This window comes from Electrophorus electricus, chromosome 4 (genome assembly GCF_013358815.1).
Source record: "Electrophorus electricus isolate fEleEle1 chromosome 4, fEleEle1.pri, whole genome shotgun sequence".
In the NCBI taxonomy this organism is placed as follows: Eukaryota; Metazoa; Chordata; class Actinopteri; order Gymnotiformes; family Gymnotidae; genus Electrophorus; species Electrophorus electricus.
Window position 1 is genome coordinate 24,781,566 of NC_049538.1, and position 12,032 is coordinate 24,793,597.

Sequence of the window (12,032 nt, forward strand, 5' to 3'; positions counted from 1 at the left end):
GGCCAGCTAGATTGGTTTCATACTGCCTCGCTTCCCGCCCTCAGAGGCTGTGTGTGTGTGTGTGTGTGTGTGTGTGTGTGTGTGTGTGTGTGTGTGTGTGTGTGTGTGTGTGTGTGTGTGAGCCTCTCTATTTTCCTATTTTCTCTTGGAGAGGAGCGGAGCCCACGCAGAGAGACCCTCTACACACAGAGACGGAAAAATACCCTGTCTGTGATGATCTATGGCATACGTGGTTCACTCGAGTCTCTCTCCTTCTCTCTTTGACTTGGGCCCTGTTCAAGCTCCACTTGCAATATGTCAATGTCACGCACGATTCACTGAAACATATGTCGCCCGTTAAACATCCCATGCTGTCTGAGCCATGTTAACACATTACAATGCTGTAAGAAAAGCATCTTCTGAATGGCTTGTGTATTTCTCTAAGTTCGGGTCTGCCTGAAAAGTGGAAGTATTTCCTTCCATGCTAGTGATATTTGAGATGTTTGGACGATTAGGGTGGCGGTTTCAATACCACAGTAATAGCACCCCCTTAAAAGTTAAATGAACTCATAGATTCCACTGCAGCCTACAATGGCTCCATGATTATGGTCATTAACCAGACTGCCATAAATTCAGAGACTCCAGACCTTCAGTCCCACTCATCAGAGAGCCTACAAACCCAAACAGGTCCACATAAGACCCAAGGACATGAAAGGGAGGAGGATCCTCTGTGGAGCCCCACCCTCTCACCCCTCTTCATGTTGCTAAACTCTGTACATATGCGTGATCACACCCAGCACGAAAGTTCTGTCTGGCTTGTCTCCATGTTACACAATTTCACATTAAGTGTTGTGCTATCTCTCTATGTCTCTTTCTCTCTCTCTCTCTCTCTCTCTCTCTCACACACACACACACACACACACACACACACAAACTTACAAAATAAAAAAAAAAAAAATCCAGGTGTTTCCAATAAAACAGAGGGACCAAGGTGTAATGGTAAGTGGCAGGCCCCAGGTCGGGTTCCCTGCAGGGTTCTGTCGCCCAGTGGTTGGGCTGGTGCTTTTGGCGTGGGGGACAGGAAGACAAGGAGGAGGGTGTGGGGAAAGGCTGAATGGGTGGGGGTGTATTTACAGAACCAGACAGAGTGGGAGAGAGACCCACCCTGTGGCTGAGGCATGAACAGAGAGGGGATTGTGTGCCGCTCCAGTGTTGGTTTGATTTGACAATCCTGTAACCCGCACAGCCTCGCACCGCCCGTTCATCAGCAGGTCCTTCGCTGCTTCCCTTACCAGCAGCTGCGTAGCTGACAGATGTTATTTTTAGTTACTTCTGACTTCTCCTTGCACTTTATATGGAATGATGAAAAGATTTTTTTGGTTCGCCTTTTTATTTTTACAGTGGATATGTAAAAAGGTAGACCTAGTAAATGTATCGCTCTGACCTTCATTGCACTCTGCGGAGCTGGATATCTTTATCGGCGTTCATTTTCAGGCAGGAGAGCCCTGCACTTTCTCGTGGTTGCTGAGCACTCCTACCTCGGGGACAGGGAGAACAGCTGGGGCCAGAACGTCACGTGGGCTTCAAGTAGAAGAACAAAAGGGCTGGAGTAGCCCACGCCCCTCTGCAGAGCTGCACAGTGGCGCACTCTCCAGAAGGACCTGGGATGGCCAGAGATGTCAGCCCTAGTCGTGGTGATTTTCCCCGTGGTGCGAGGGGGCGGGCAGGCTTTTTTTGCTCCCTGCCCGGGGCCCACAGAGGACGGCTTGGAGCTGGGTCTCGTGCAGGACAAAAGAGCGATGTGACTGATACTGTAATTGCTCCCAGCCAAGATCCACATTCCTGACAGCATAGGCCAAAAGGTCTACAGCAAGTGTGTGTGTGTGTAAGAAAAAACGGGCTAGAAAGTGGGTTTTAAACATTTGATACATATACATGCCTTTTACACTAAAACAAGAGGCGTATTTTATGTTTACCTTGAGACGTTATTTTTAAAGATGACTCTGCTACAGAGTAAAAAAAATGTAGTTAGTATTTTATTTAAATCAGATCATACACATATGTTATTCAATTTGAGAAATGGTTTCTCTAAAAATGAGTTATCATGATTAGTGGTCCAATGTGGTCCAATCTGATAATAATAAAACAAACAAAAGAAATATCAGAAACAAATTTATGCACCTCAATAAGAAGAAACATTGTATAGAAAGTTCTATACGATATCTATTTAAGTGCCTGGATGGCTTTTCTGAGGCAAAAACTGCCTTCAGAGTCTGGAGTCTATTTACACTGGACAGGATATTTGTTTTCTGGGTTGCTTGTTAACCATGACTGTTTTCATTCCCAGTGTTTGTTTGCAAACAAATGGTGAACACTGGCTGTGCAGAGAACAGGGCTCACGCTGATGGTACCTTGCAATTCAAGGTAGCAATTTTCAGGCACCAAAGACCTCAACTGCACTTGCAAGATATCTAAAATTGAATGTGATTTGACTTTAGAATTTCTTTTATAGCAAAGCACTAAGAAGGCAAACACGCCAGATTAGCCATGGCAATTTGAGTAAGAGCTGTAATTCCTTCAGCTATAATCATGGGTGAAGACACTGTCAAGCTTCTCCAGGTTGTAGTAAAATCAGTTTCCATACGATTGCTGGAGGATGTGTTTTGGACATGGCTTTATTTAATTCGACTCCACAAGGCCCAGCCTGTCTAGGCATGTTGGCTGTGCAGTTAAAGAGCAGAGTGCCTGTGACTATGGGCCATTAGTTTACTCCTCCATTCCCCCCTGCTCCCATTCTCTGCCTATTTAGCCTGCAGTTTGGACATTTTGTGAACCTTTAGTACCTGACAGTAACTGCACTTTACTGTGGAGACTTTCCCAATTGGAATGCCTGACACAGGATGCCGGAATGAACAGCAACACAGCCAAAATCCCAAAGGGACTGGACCCAAATTAGCCTCAAGGGCTGAGAACGGGCTTTCAGGTTACTCCCGGGTGCTTAAGCCCCTCAAGCCGTAGGAGTAGGAATGCAGGGTGTGATGTCCAGAAGACCCCTCCGCAATCAGCGTTCTAGGCCTAGAAACGTGTCAGCTGCTCAAGACAATCCTTGGACTTTATGACTCGGTCTTCATTGCATAGGAAATAAAAAAAGAAAACAAAATTGCAACTTATGTGCTTTGAGTTGTTGTATGAGTAGTTTATAGATATCGGGGGCTTTATGGACTGCCATATTTCAACACTGTCTTTTCTGATGGTTTAGTGAACAGCACATGATACAAGAAATGATGAATGTCCATTTTCTTGCTGTCAGCATGCTTTAAGCTTTTAAAGGATTTACTCCTGGTGTGCACTGTGCAATTCCTGAGGAATACTCATCAGAATACTATACATTTATGATGCTTTGACATGGTAAAATATACCACTGTACACCACATACTTAAATCGCCTCAAAGCAAATTTGACCAGATTTCATAGCACTTGTTTTTGTCAAATAGTCTCTCATTTCACTTTTTATGGAGCAGATTGAAGTATTGCAAAGTAACCTGATTCTACCACACCCGTCCACTGTATTATTTCAGGTTAATGACTTTGTAGACTGGTAATGAGTGGCTGCTTTTCCTTTAAATGCATTTATTTATTTCTTTTTATCTATTAACCTTCATAAACTGATCCCAGATCCAAGAACAAGGAAGGGCTGTTTAATGACATTTAATGGAAAGAAAAAAAATGTAATGCAATACTGAATACTTTTAATCTGAGAAATCGAATCAAGCTGTTTCTCAAGTAAAGCTTTATTTTTTCCATTAGTAAAGGAATTTTTTCTTCCTCTTGATTGTAGTTTATAGCATCCTTTCCACTCACTAGACCCACTTTGTGGTGTCTTTCTCCTAAACTGTCACAGCCTCCCTATCTCAGCTGTGTCTGCACTCCCTCATTAGATTTTCACAGGCCTCGCCTGTGATGGATCGGTAGTATTTGTTCACCGCGGGGCGTCGTTTATGCGAATAAGAGTCATTTAAAAGCATTACATATTCATGGTCAGGGATTCTTGAGATTGTGTACGGGAACTCATAATTAATGTAGGGAAGGGGGTATGGGACTCACGGGCCTAGTGGGTGGCACTGTATGACATTTAGGAGACCGTAGTGCCAACTTAAAGCCATGCATCTGCAGCACAAGATGGTGAGGTCCAGCACTGATAATAAGCTATACCTGTCCATCTGCATTGGCACTGGACAGCAATGGGACAAATATAACACGCACATGCACACACACATACTTGTACACACACATGCGCACATGTATGCGCACACACTGACGATCACTTATTCAGAGAACCTGTGCCATCAGGCTTTTTCGTGCTTCTTAAGCTCAGAGCAGAGGTGGGAAATGTGCTGCATGTTGGGAATGAGGATGGATCCCACCCATGCGCACACTCTGCTGCAAGACAGGAATCATGGAAATCTCACGTACCAGCTGCAGTTGAGTGGAAAAGGAAAAAAAAAGAAGAAATTACCCATGGGGCAGGAAAGACATAATTGAGCACAGTAAATTTGGACCAGAGTTATTTCTTATGGGTGAAGGGTGTGGGCAGCTCTAGAAAGCGGCTGAAGGGTAACCCCTTTTAATGGGGCTCACAAAGAAACATTTGTTTTCCACATTTAAAACTTACTTTGAAATTGAAAAGATAACAGACTTTCACACAAAGCCACTGAGATCTTTATAACAAAATAAACCTCCTTGATAGCCAATCAATCATCCCTGAATAAATCAGCCATGAAGATATTCTTCATCCAAAACCTCGTACTACAGGGCTTCCTCTTACCTCTTGATTCATGTAATTTGCCAGTACAATGCTTTATTGTTAAGGTCTCATATACAGACATAAATGCATTAAACTGACAAGGCATGTAAAACAATCCTGTCAACAATCCCGAAGACATTTTCTGAACAAAGACTGTTTGTGCAGCCCAATGCATTTGGCCAAATGCTCACCTGTTAGCAGTGATGACTGGACCACATCCCTGTTCCAGACAGACTTGGTGGTCCTGGTTGTGGTGACACCCAGCTGTATCAGTGGATCAGTTTTTCAAAGCTGGTGGGATTAGAAGTGTTGAAACGCTCTCTCTGTGTTTGTGTGTGTGTGTGTGTGTGTGTGTGTGCACATGCGTGCGTGCTGGAATGATATTCCTTGTAATGTGAAGTGACAGTCAGAATTATGGTCGCTTTCTCTCTTTCCCCACTTCGCTCTCTTTACAACTCAGGGACTCCCGTCTCTGCCAAGTGCTGGTAATATCTTCATAGGAACTGCAGATTCTTGGCCATCAGCAGTTCTAGGCCACTCAGTTGAGACCCGTAACTGCTCATGGAGGTGGGCCTCCCCTGCCAAGGCAAATACAGCAAGACCCACGAGTGACTGGTAATGGTAAAGAACTGCAGACACATGCAGCGACAGAGGAAAGGGAAGCTTTATGATATGGGTACACACTATGTTCTGTGGAATACTGTCGGTACTGAAAGAAAGTGTCAATCAAGTGAAGTTACACCACAGCGAACTTGGTTTTAATAGGTCGATGAACACATTGTGCACTGCCACTGCATTCCAGTACCTTTTCAGGTGTGAATTCTCTTCTTACTGGGAGCCAGAAAGAATCAGCGATCCAAAAACCAGAGCTAGAAGAGCAGAGAAAGACAAGAACAATGACACATGCTCTTTCAGCCCGTTTTTGGCATGTGTCACCATTTTCAAAGCCTACACCTTGAATTGTGTAATGGTAAAGTGCTAAGATGATTGTGCACTGGTGCAGTGGTGAGATGATTATGATGATTGCGCACAGGTGCAGTGGTGAGATGATTATGATGATTGTGCATTGGTGCAGCGCTGAAATGATTATGATGATTGTGCAGTGGTGCAGTGGTGAGATGATTATGATGATGGTGCACTGGTACAGTGGTGAGATGATTATGATGATTGTGCACTGGTGTAGTGCTGAGATGATTATGATGATGGTGCACTGGTGCAGCGCTGAAATGATTATGATGATTGTGCACTGGTGCAGTGGTGAGATGATTATGATGATGGTGCACAGGTGCAGTGGTGAGATGATTATGATGATTGTGCACTGGTGCAGCGCTGAAATGATTATGATGATTGTGCACTGGTGCAGTGGTGAGATGATTATGATGATTGTGCACTGGTGCAGTGGTGAGATGATTATGATGATTGTGCACTGGTACAGTGGTGAGATGATTATGATGATTGTGCACTGGTGCAGTGCTGAGATGATTATGATGATGGTGCACTGGTGCAGCGCTGAAATGATTATGATGATTGTGCACTGGTGCAGTGCTGAGATGATTATGATGATGGTGCACTGGTGCAGTGCTGAGATGATTATGATGATTGTGCACTGGTGCAGTGCTGAGATGATTATGATGATTGTGCACTGGTGCAGTGCTGAGATGATTTTGTACCAATGCAGTGCTGATATACTTTTTAAAGGATACGATACTGGGCTTGCTCTCCTTCTATTTCTGTAATGTCAAGTGTCAAAGCTTTTCTCTCTTGTGCAGACAAACAGTATATCAGCTCAGTGTTGTGCCTTTTTTATACAAGTGCGTGGTATTTATCCAATCCTATTAGACTGAAGTACGTAGTTTATTGTCTGACAGGATGAACTATGGCAAGAGAAAACAGGACAAGGCCACAGTTCTGAATGTGCTTTTGTCCCTTAATGCTGATGTTGAAGCAGATTTGTTTTCATTCTAATATTAAGATATACAAAAATATTGTGTTAAATAGCAGTGCCATAGAATAGTTGCTGTCTCAGTAAAACACCGCAAGGACAAATGGATCTTGTTTGACATGGAGATTTGGTCTTAAGTGATAGTTTGTTTTAGAAATATTCAAGCAGGGGCACACGTGATGTGAGCACCATTGAACAACCTGATGTGATACCGTATTTCAGTGGAAAATTAACCACTGACTAGTAAGAAAAATGGAATGTGTCCTAATACAGCTTTTGTTTTTTAAAAACCCACTTTCAAAGTTCATGAATAAGTCACTGAAATAGCTGGCAAAATCACAGCCCGCCAGTTGCTGCAGTGATAAAACTAAGACCATGGTTGTGATGTGTACCCCATGCTGCTCTGAAAACAAGTTCTGAAAATGTAATCAAGTGTACCATGTTACTCACTGTGGTGTTAATTGAAGCAGCAGATTGTGGCTAAAGTTTGAAATATGAAGCTCTGCTCTCCAGCTGCAAATGAAAATGCTACACACTTCACTACATTTACATCTCTATTACTATACTATATGATAAAAACCCTGATTTTACAGAGTTTTGTAGATTTTAATCATCACAGTCATCATTTACAGTCATATATTCAAAAATAGGCTAAACATGTGCCTTCACCCTCAATTGAACCAATCTAAAAGTCAGTGTGATATATTGTGAAAATGTAGAATAATGGAGAAAAAATTCAGGTTTTGAGGCTCATATATTCTGCAGGGGATAGAACTCCTTCGCTTCTTTCAATTGCAAAATAGCTTGTTATATTTTGAGGGGTCTTGAGATACGATTTTGCCCCATGTATCTGCAAAATGCACCTGAGTGGCCTGTTTTAGTTATATGTTTAAACATTTCTGTAGTGTTTATGGCGTGTGAAATGCACTCCTGGAAAAGGTCCACTTTGCCAAGGTGGGCAGACAGGTTTTAATTTAAGTCCAACACATTTCAGAAGCTCCTCAAAAGCCACCCTCAAATGTGATGTGAAAGCCAGACGCTGCACCGAGCATGCTCAGTGACGGCTTCAGTTTCATGTGACTGCGGATAGACTGTGCTTCGATGGCTTTGGTTATTGCTCAAGTCAAACACAATCAAAGCGACTTTAAACAAAATATGCGCAAGACCATAATTAAATGCTGAATGGCTGAATGTTATGGATGTTGTGATAATTAGCGACAGCTATATGGTTTATTCGCATATTTTATTCAGGCTAGCAGCTTCTAGTAGCTCCCCTCCTGCTAAAATGGATTTTCCACTTTCTATAAGAAACACTGCAGAGGTAAGACATGTTTTAAACAAAACGTAAACATGGTTGAAGGGAACTACTAAGTATCAAGATACACGTTTAGTGTGGAATAGTTTAAAACAACCTCTTTACCATCATTTATGCTAACTCTGTTACTGTAAGGACATAATTTGTTAATTTGAAACTGTAAAACAATCTCTAGAGGAAAACAATGTTTTTCTTCAAAGTATAAAGGATGTATTATGTGGTGTGGTATTAGAGTTATTTCTTCACCTTCTACCATGTGATGATATGATTAGATAAATTAGTCTTACAGTACACATTAATCCATCAGCATGACAAAGCAATTAGTGCTTCCTACCATTGCAGGGGTCAGACTGTTAATCCACTTGCCCAAGCAGACTGCTCCAGGACTGCAGCATAGAGCTCATCATTAGTTCAGTATGCATGTATTATTGCTTTTGGATCAAACACAACACAGTGAATGAGTTTTGTTGTATTGGAAAACAGTTTGGTTCTTTTAACATTTAAAGAAATGCAGTGATTTTATTGCAGAATAAAATACAATAGAATATAATACAAATATCCCGAAATGAAATTATCAGTGTTTATCTGTTATGTTTTAATAGACACAGATGTCCTACTGTTTAATACAACTATTCAATCAAGTGGTATTGTACTGTTGCATAATGTGCAGTTTAAAAGGCTCATTGTCACAGAACGCTCCCCCCCATGAGTCACGTAGCACGGCCTGCTGCGTGCAGGGGGGGGGGGGGGGGGGTTCACCCTTATTTGTAGCCACACCCTCCGTGATAGCACGCACCTGCATGGGGTTTAATGTCTTGTTTTGTCTGTCTATTTAAACTCTGCTAGTGTGTGCATCGTGTTGGTCATTGTTTGTTTGCTGCTGTATGTAAAACGTGTGTGTAGTCATTGTTAAATGTTACTGTAGCCTGTGTAATCCATGCTGATGGGTTCAATAAAATCACAGTGATCTGAGGGGTGTTTTTGATAAACGACACCTGCTATTAAATGGCATTAGTGAATAGTAGCCTAGTAATTGTGTGGAAATGGAATGGATCAGAGGGTGGCTGGAGGCGTGCTCAAACACGTCTGTAGAGATACTGGCTAAGCTGGTGCAATGCAGAGCGGAGCAGATAATGTGCACTAGCACACAACCAGTGCTGTACTGTTCTTCATTTGTTGCATGGTTGCTTTGCAGGGCAGCAATTTAACACAGTTAATAGGAGCCTAAATGAAGACTTTCCTCATTTGCACACAGAGAGAGGAAGCTGAATCCAGTTTGTAAAGCAGGCAATGAGTGGTTTCTAAAATTGCAAAGAAGGCCCATGTACTCAGAGAGGCATTTCAGGCTGACCCAGTGGCCCAGTTCTTAACTTAAATAGAAAATATAAAAATAAAGGAAATATGGAAAATATAGGAGACAATGCAGAAGTCAAGTGGTATGATATCTTTACTAATAACCCACTTAAATATTTTAATGTTTCTTGTAATGCTATAAGTTTCTGTCTCTGAATCCTTTGTCAGCTAATCCCAGCCTTTTCTTTTCCCTCTCAGATGGAAAGGTTTTAGTCCCCTGTTAGGGGACAGCTGAAAGAATGTTCTGCTGCCTTTGTGAAGTGTGAATTGGGGTAAGGTGTGAATACAGCAGGCGCCATTAATTGGGTTCGGAATAGCAAGTTTGCTTCTTTTCCATATGGTTGCACAGGACTTGCCCACTTTGATTAATGCTTTCCATACAATTACATACACAGGATAGAGTTGACAACATGATTTGAGACAAACATTAGAGGTAAATGGTGCTGAGCATTTTGAGAAAGATTCTGTTAAGGATTTCTCTGCTCTCTATAATATTTAATGGCACCTTTTTGGGGGGATTCATACTGATGATTTAATTGCACACAAATCTATGTAGTGTTGTGCAGTGGGTATGTTGCTTAATAGAACATTTATTCACTTTTATTCACATATATAGTCAGCATGCAGACATGCATGTTTAATATTATGTAGATCCATGTTTCTTTTAAGGCTAAATATGAAACAGAAACCAATATAAAAAAAACACAAGTCCATTTTTATCATTTTAACGAGATGAAGTAACAGTGCAAACATGCAAAATTTGTGCAACAGTCACAAGGTTATGATGGAGGTCTGCACTAGACTTTTACAGTTCATATTATTACATATTTATAAGGCATTGTCTCTTCCACTCAGTTTTCAGCTTCATCCCCTCCTCCCCTTTTCTTGTGTCCAAAGGTGAAGGTAACCATGTACATTCCGTGGAGTTCACAATGAGACCACAGGGCCCTGTGATCCATATTCCAGTGTGTTCCACTCTCTCTCTCCCTGTGGAGGAAGATAGCTCCCCTTGTCCAGCATAGAGCAAGTAGTGTGGAAAGGACAAGTGTTGGGAACCATGTAACCAAATATCCTCTCAGCTTCCCAGAGAGCTGACCTTCAGCTGGGAGTGAAACAGAACATGACCGGTGCAAAATGAAGAGGAAAGGAGAAAGAAGGAGACATGCAGTGGAAGGATGGAATAGCTTGCTCAGATGACTTTTGTGGACTTGTCCATTTTTCAATTAAAATGCCTCTGGTAATATTATCCTTAAGTAATCTGGGACTTTTTGCAAAGAATGGCCAGTGGTTCTGTGGTATTTTTATGCATTGGCTGCACATGGAGTAATTAGAGTAATTGTATGAAAATATGTAACACTTACCCATTTCATCATAGATAAGTGAGCTGACTATCTCAGCAGGCAGTGATTTCTCCATATAATCATTGACCTTTCTACAACTATGCAATTAGACATTACAAACACTTCTTATGGGGTCTATCTGCCCATGCATCCATTAAAGACAATGAGAATGACTCCATGTGTTGTGTTTTCACCAGTATTAATTCTTGGCAAAGGCATGGAGGCCATTCAGGGGTTACTGCATAGTCGATCCTCCTGCAAGATCTCTCTGATTCAATCAATCTCCACTCCATCTCTGGCCAAAATCAATCTCCCTCCACTGGTATAGCCAGCATGGGATGCTTGGTTAAGCTGCGGGGACCCAGGCAGGGCTGCCCCATGCCCAATGAGCAGCAGAGAAGCCCAACCAAACAAACCCGCTCTGAAACGGAGGCCTCCAGCACACTCTGCCTCTGGATAAATGAATTGATGTTGATGAGCCCATCAATCAGTACTATACTTGTCTCCAGCTTCTTTCCTTCCCCTGTTGATATGGTAACAGACCTCTGGGAAGGGATCTGTGGAATGTGGCTCTTGCCCCAGTAGTATGTCATTTCTTTGGAAGGTGTTCTCCTTTTGTTTAGTATGTACTCAGTGTGAGGATACTTATGATTACACACTTTGGACATGTTGACTTATTACTAGTGTGTGACCTTGGAGGTGGCTAAAACTATTTCTAGCCACAGGTTCTAATCTTGTTTGATAAGCATTATTAACCATGTTGTTGGCACTCTCTACAGACAAAGAGGCAAAATCTGTTCAGTCTCACCCTAAGTAAAGACCACCTGAGAAAACAAGGCCACACTTAATGGCTGCTTTAAGAGTTCTGTAAGTGGCTAGGCTACCATGGTCCATCTGCAGTCAGCTATGAGAAACCTGTTCTCATTCCAAAAAATCTCTCTCTCTCTTTCATGCTGGGCTCTTTTGCACTGATGAAATGAATTTAAGTTGGAAAGATAGCTTTCTCTGTTCTGTTGCTGGAGATATTCCATCCATGGAGTTCTTTCTCTACCCATATAGAGGTGGGTAAATAGAGAATGTTGTCTGGACACGAGCCAAAGCAAATAAGGCCTTAAATAGTCATCATATAAGCAGAAGCATAATATATGCTTTCTTTGTAATCAGGGCAGTGGATGAAAAAAGAGGAATACTGAGAAGAAGATACTTGAATAGGAAACATTGATAGCACTGCTGTGTCACACAGATTCTGGGCTGTGGTCCAAGTCACACTGGCGACTCTATCCAGAAACAATAAGAGGA

The 12,032-nt window shown here is 42.1% G+C and overlaps 2 long non-coding RNA genes across 2 annotated transcripts; one reads left to right on the forward strand and one right to left on the reverse strand.

Annotated features, from left to right (window-relative positions):
• Positions 1-4,977: 4,977 nt before the first annotated feature.
• On the reverse strand, positions 4,978-8,456 carry LOC113570816. The gene is made up of 3 exons (XR_003409926.2): positions 8,375-8,456; positions 5,589-5,652; positions 4,978-5,361 (listed from the first exon to the last, which is right to left on the reverse strand). It is a non-coding gene; the product is annotated as an uncharacterized LOC113570816 (long non-coding RNA).
• On the forward strand, positions 7,818-10,906 carry LOC113570815. The gene is made up of 3 exons (XR_003409925.2): positions 7,818-8,046; positions 9,592-9,665; positions 10,291-10,906. It is a non-coding gene; the product is annotated as an uncharacterized LOC113570815 (long non-coding RNA).
• Positions 10,907-12,032: the final 1,126 nt, after the last annotated feature.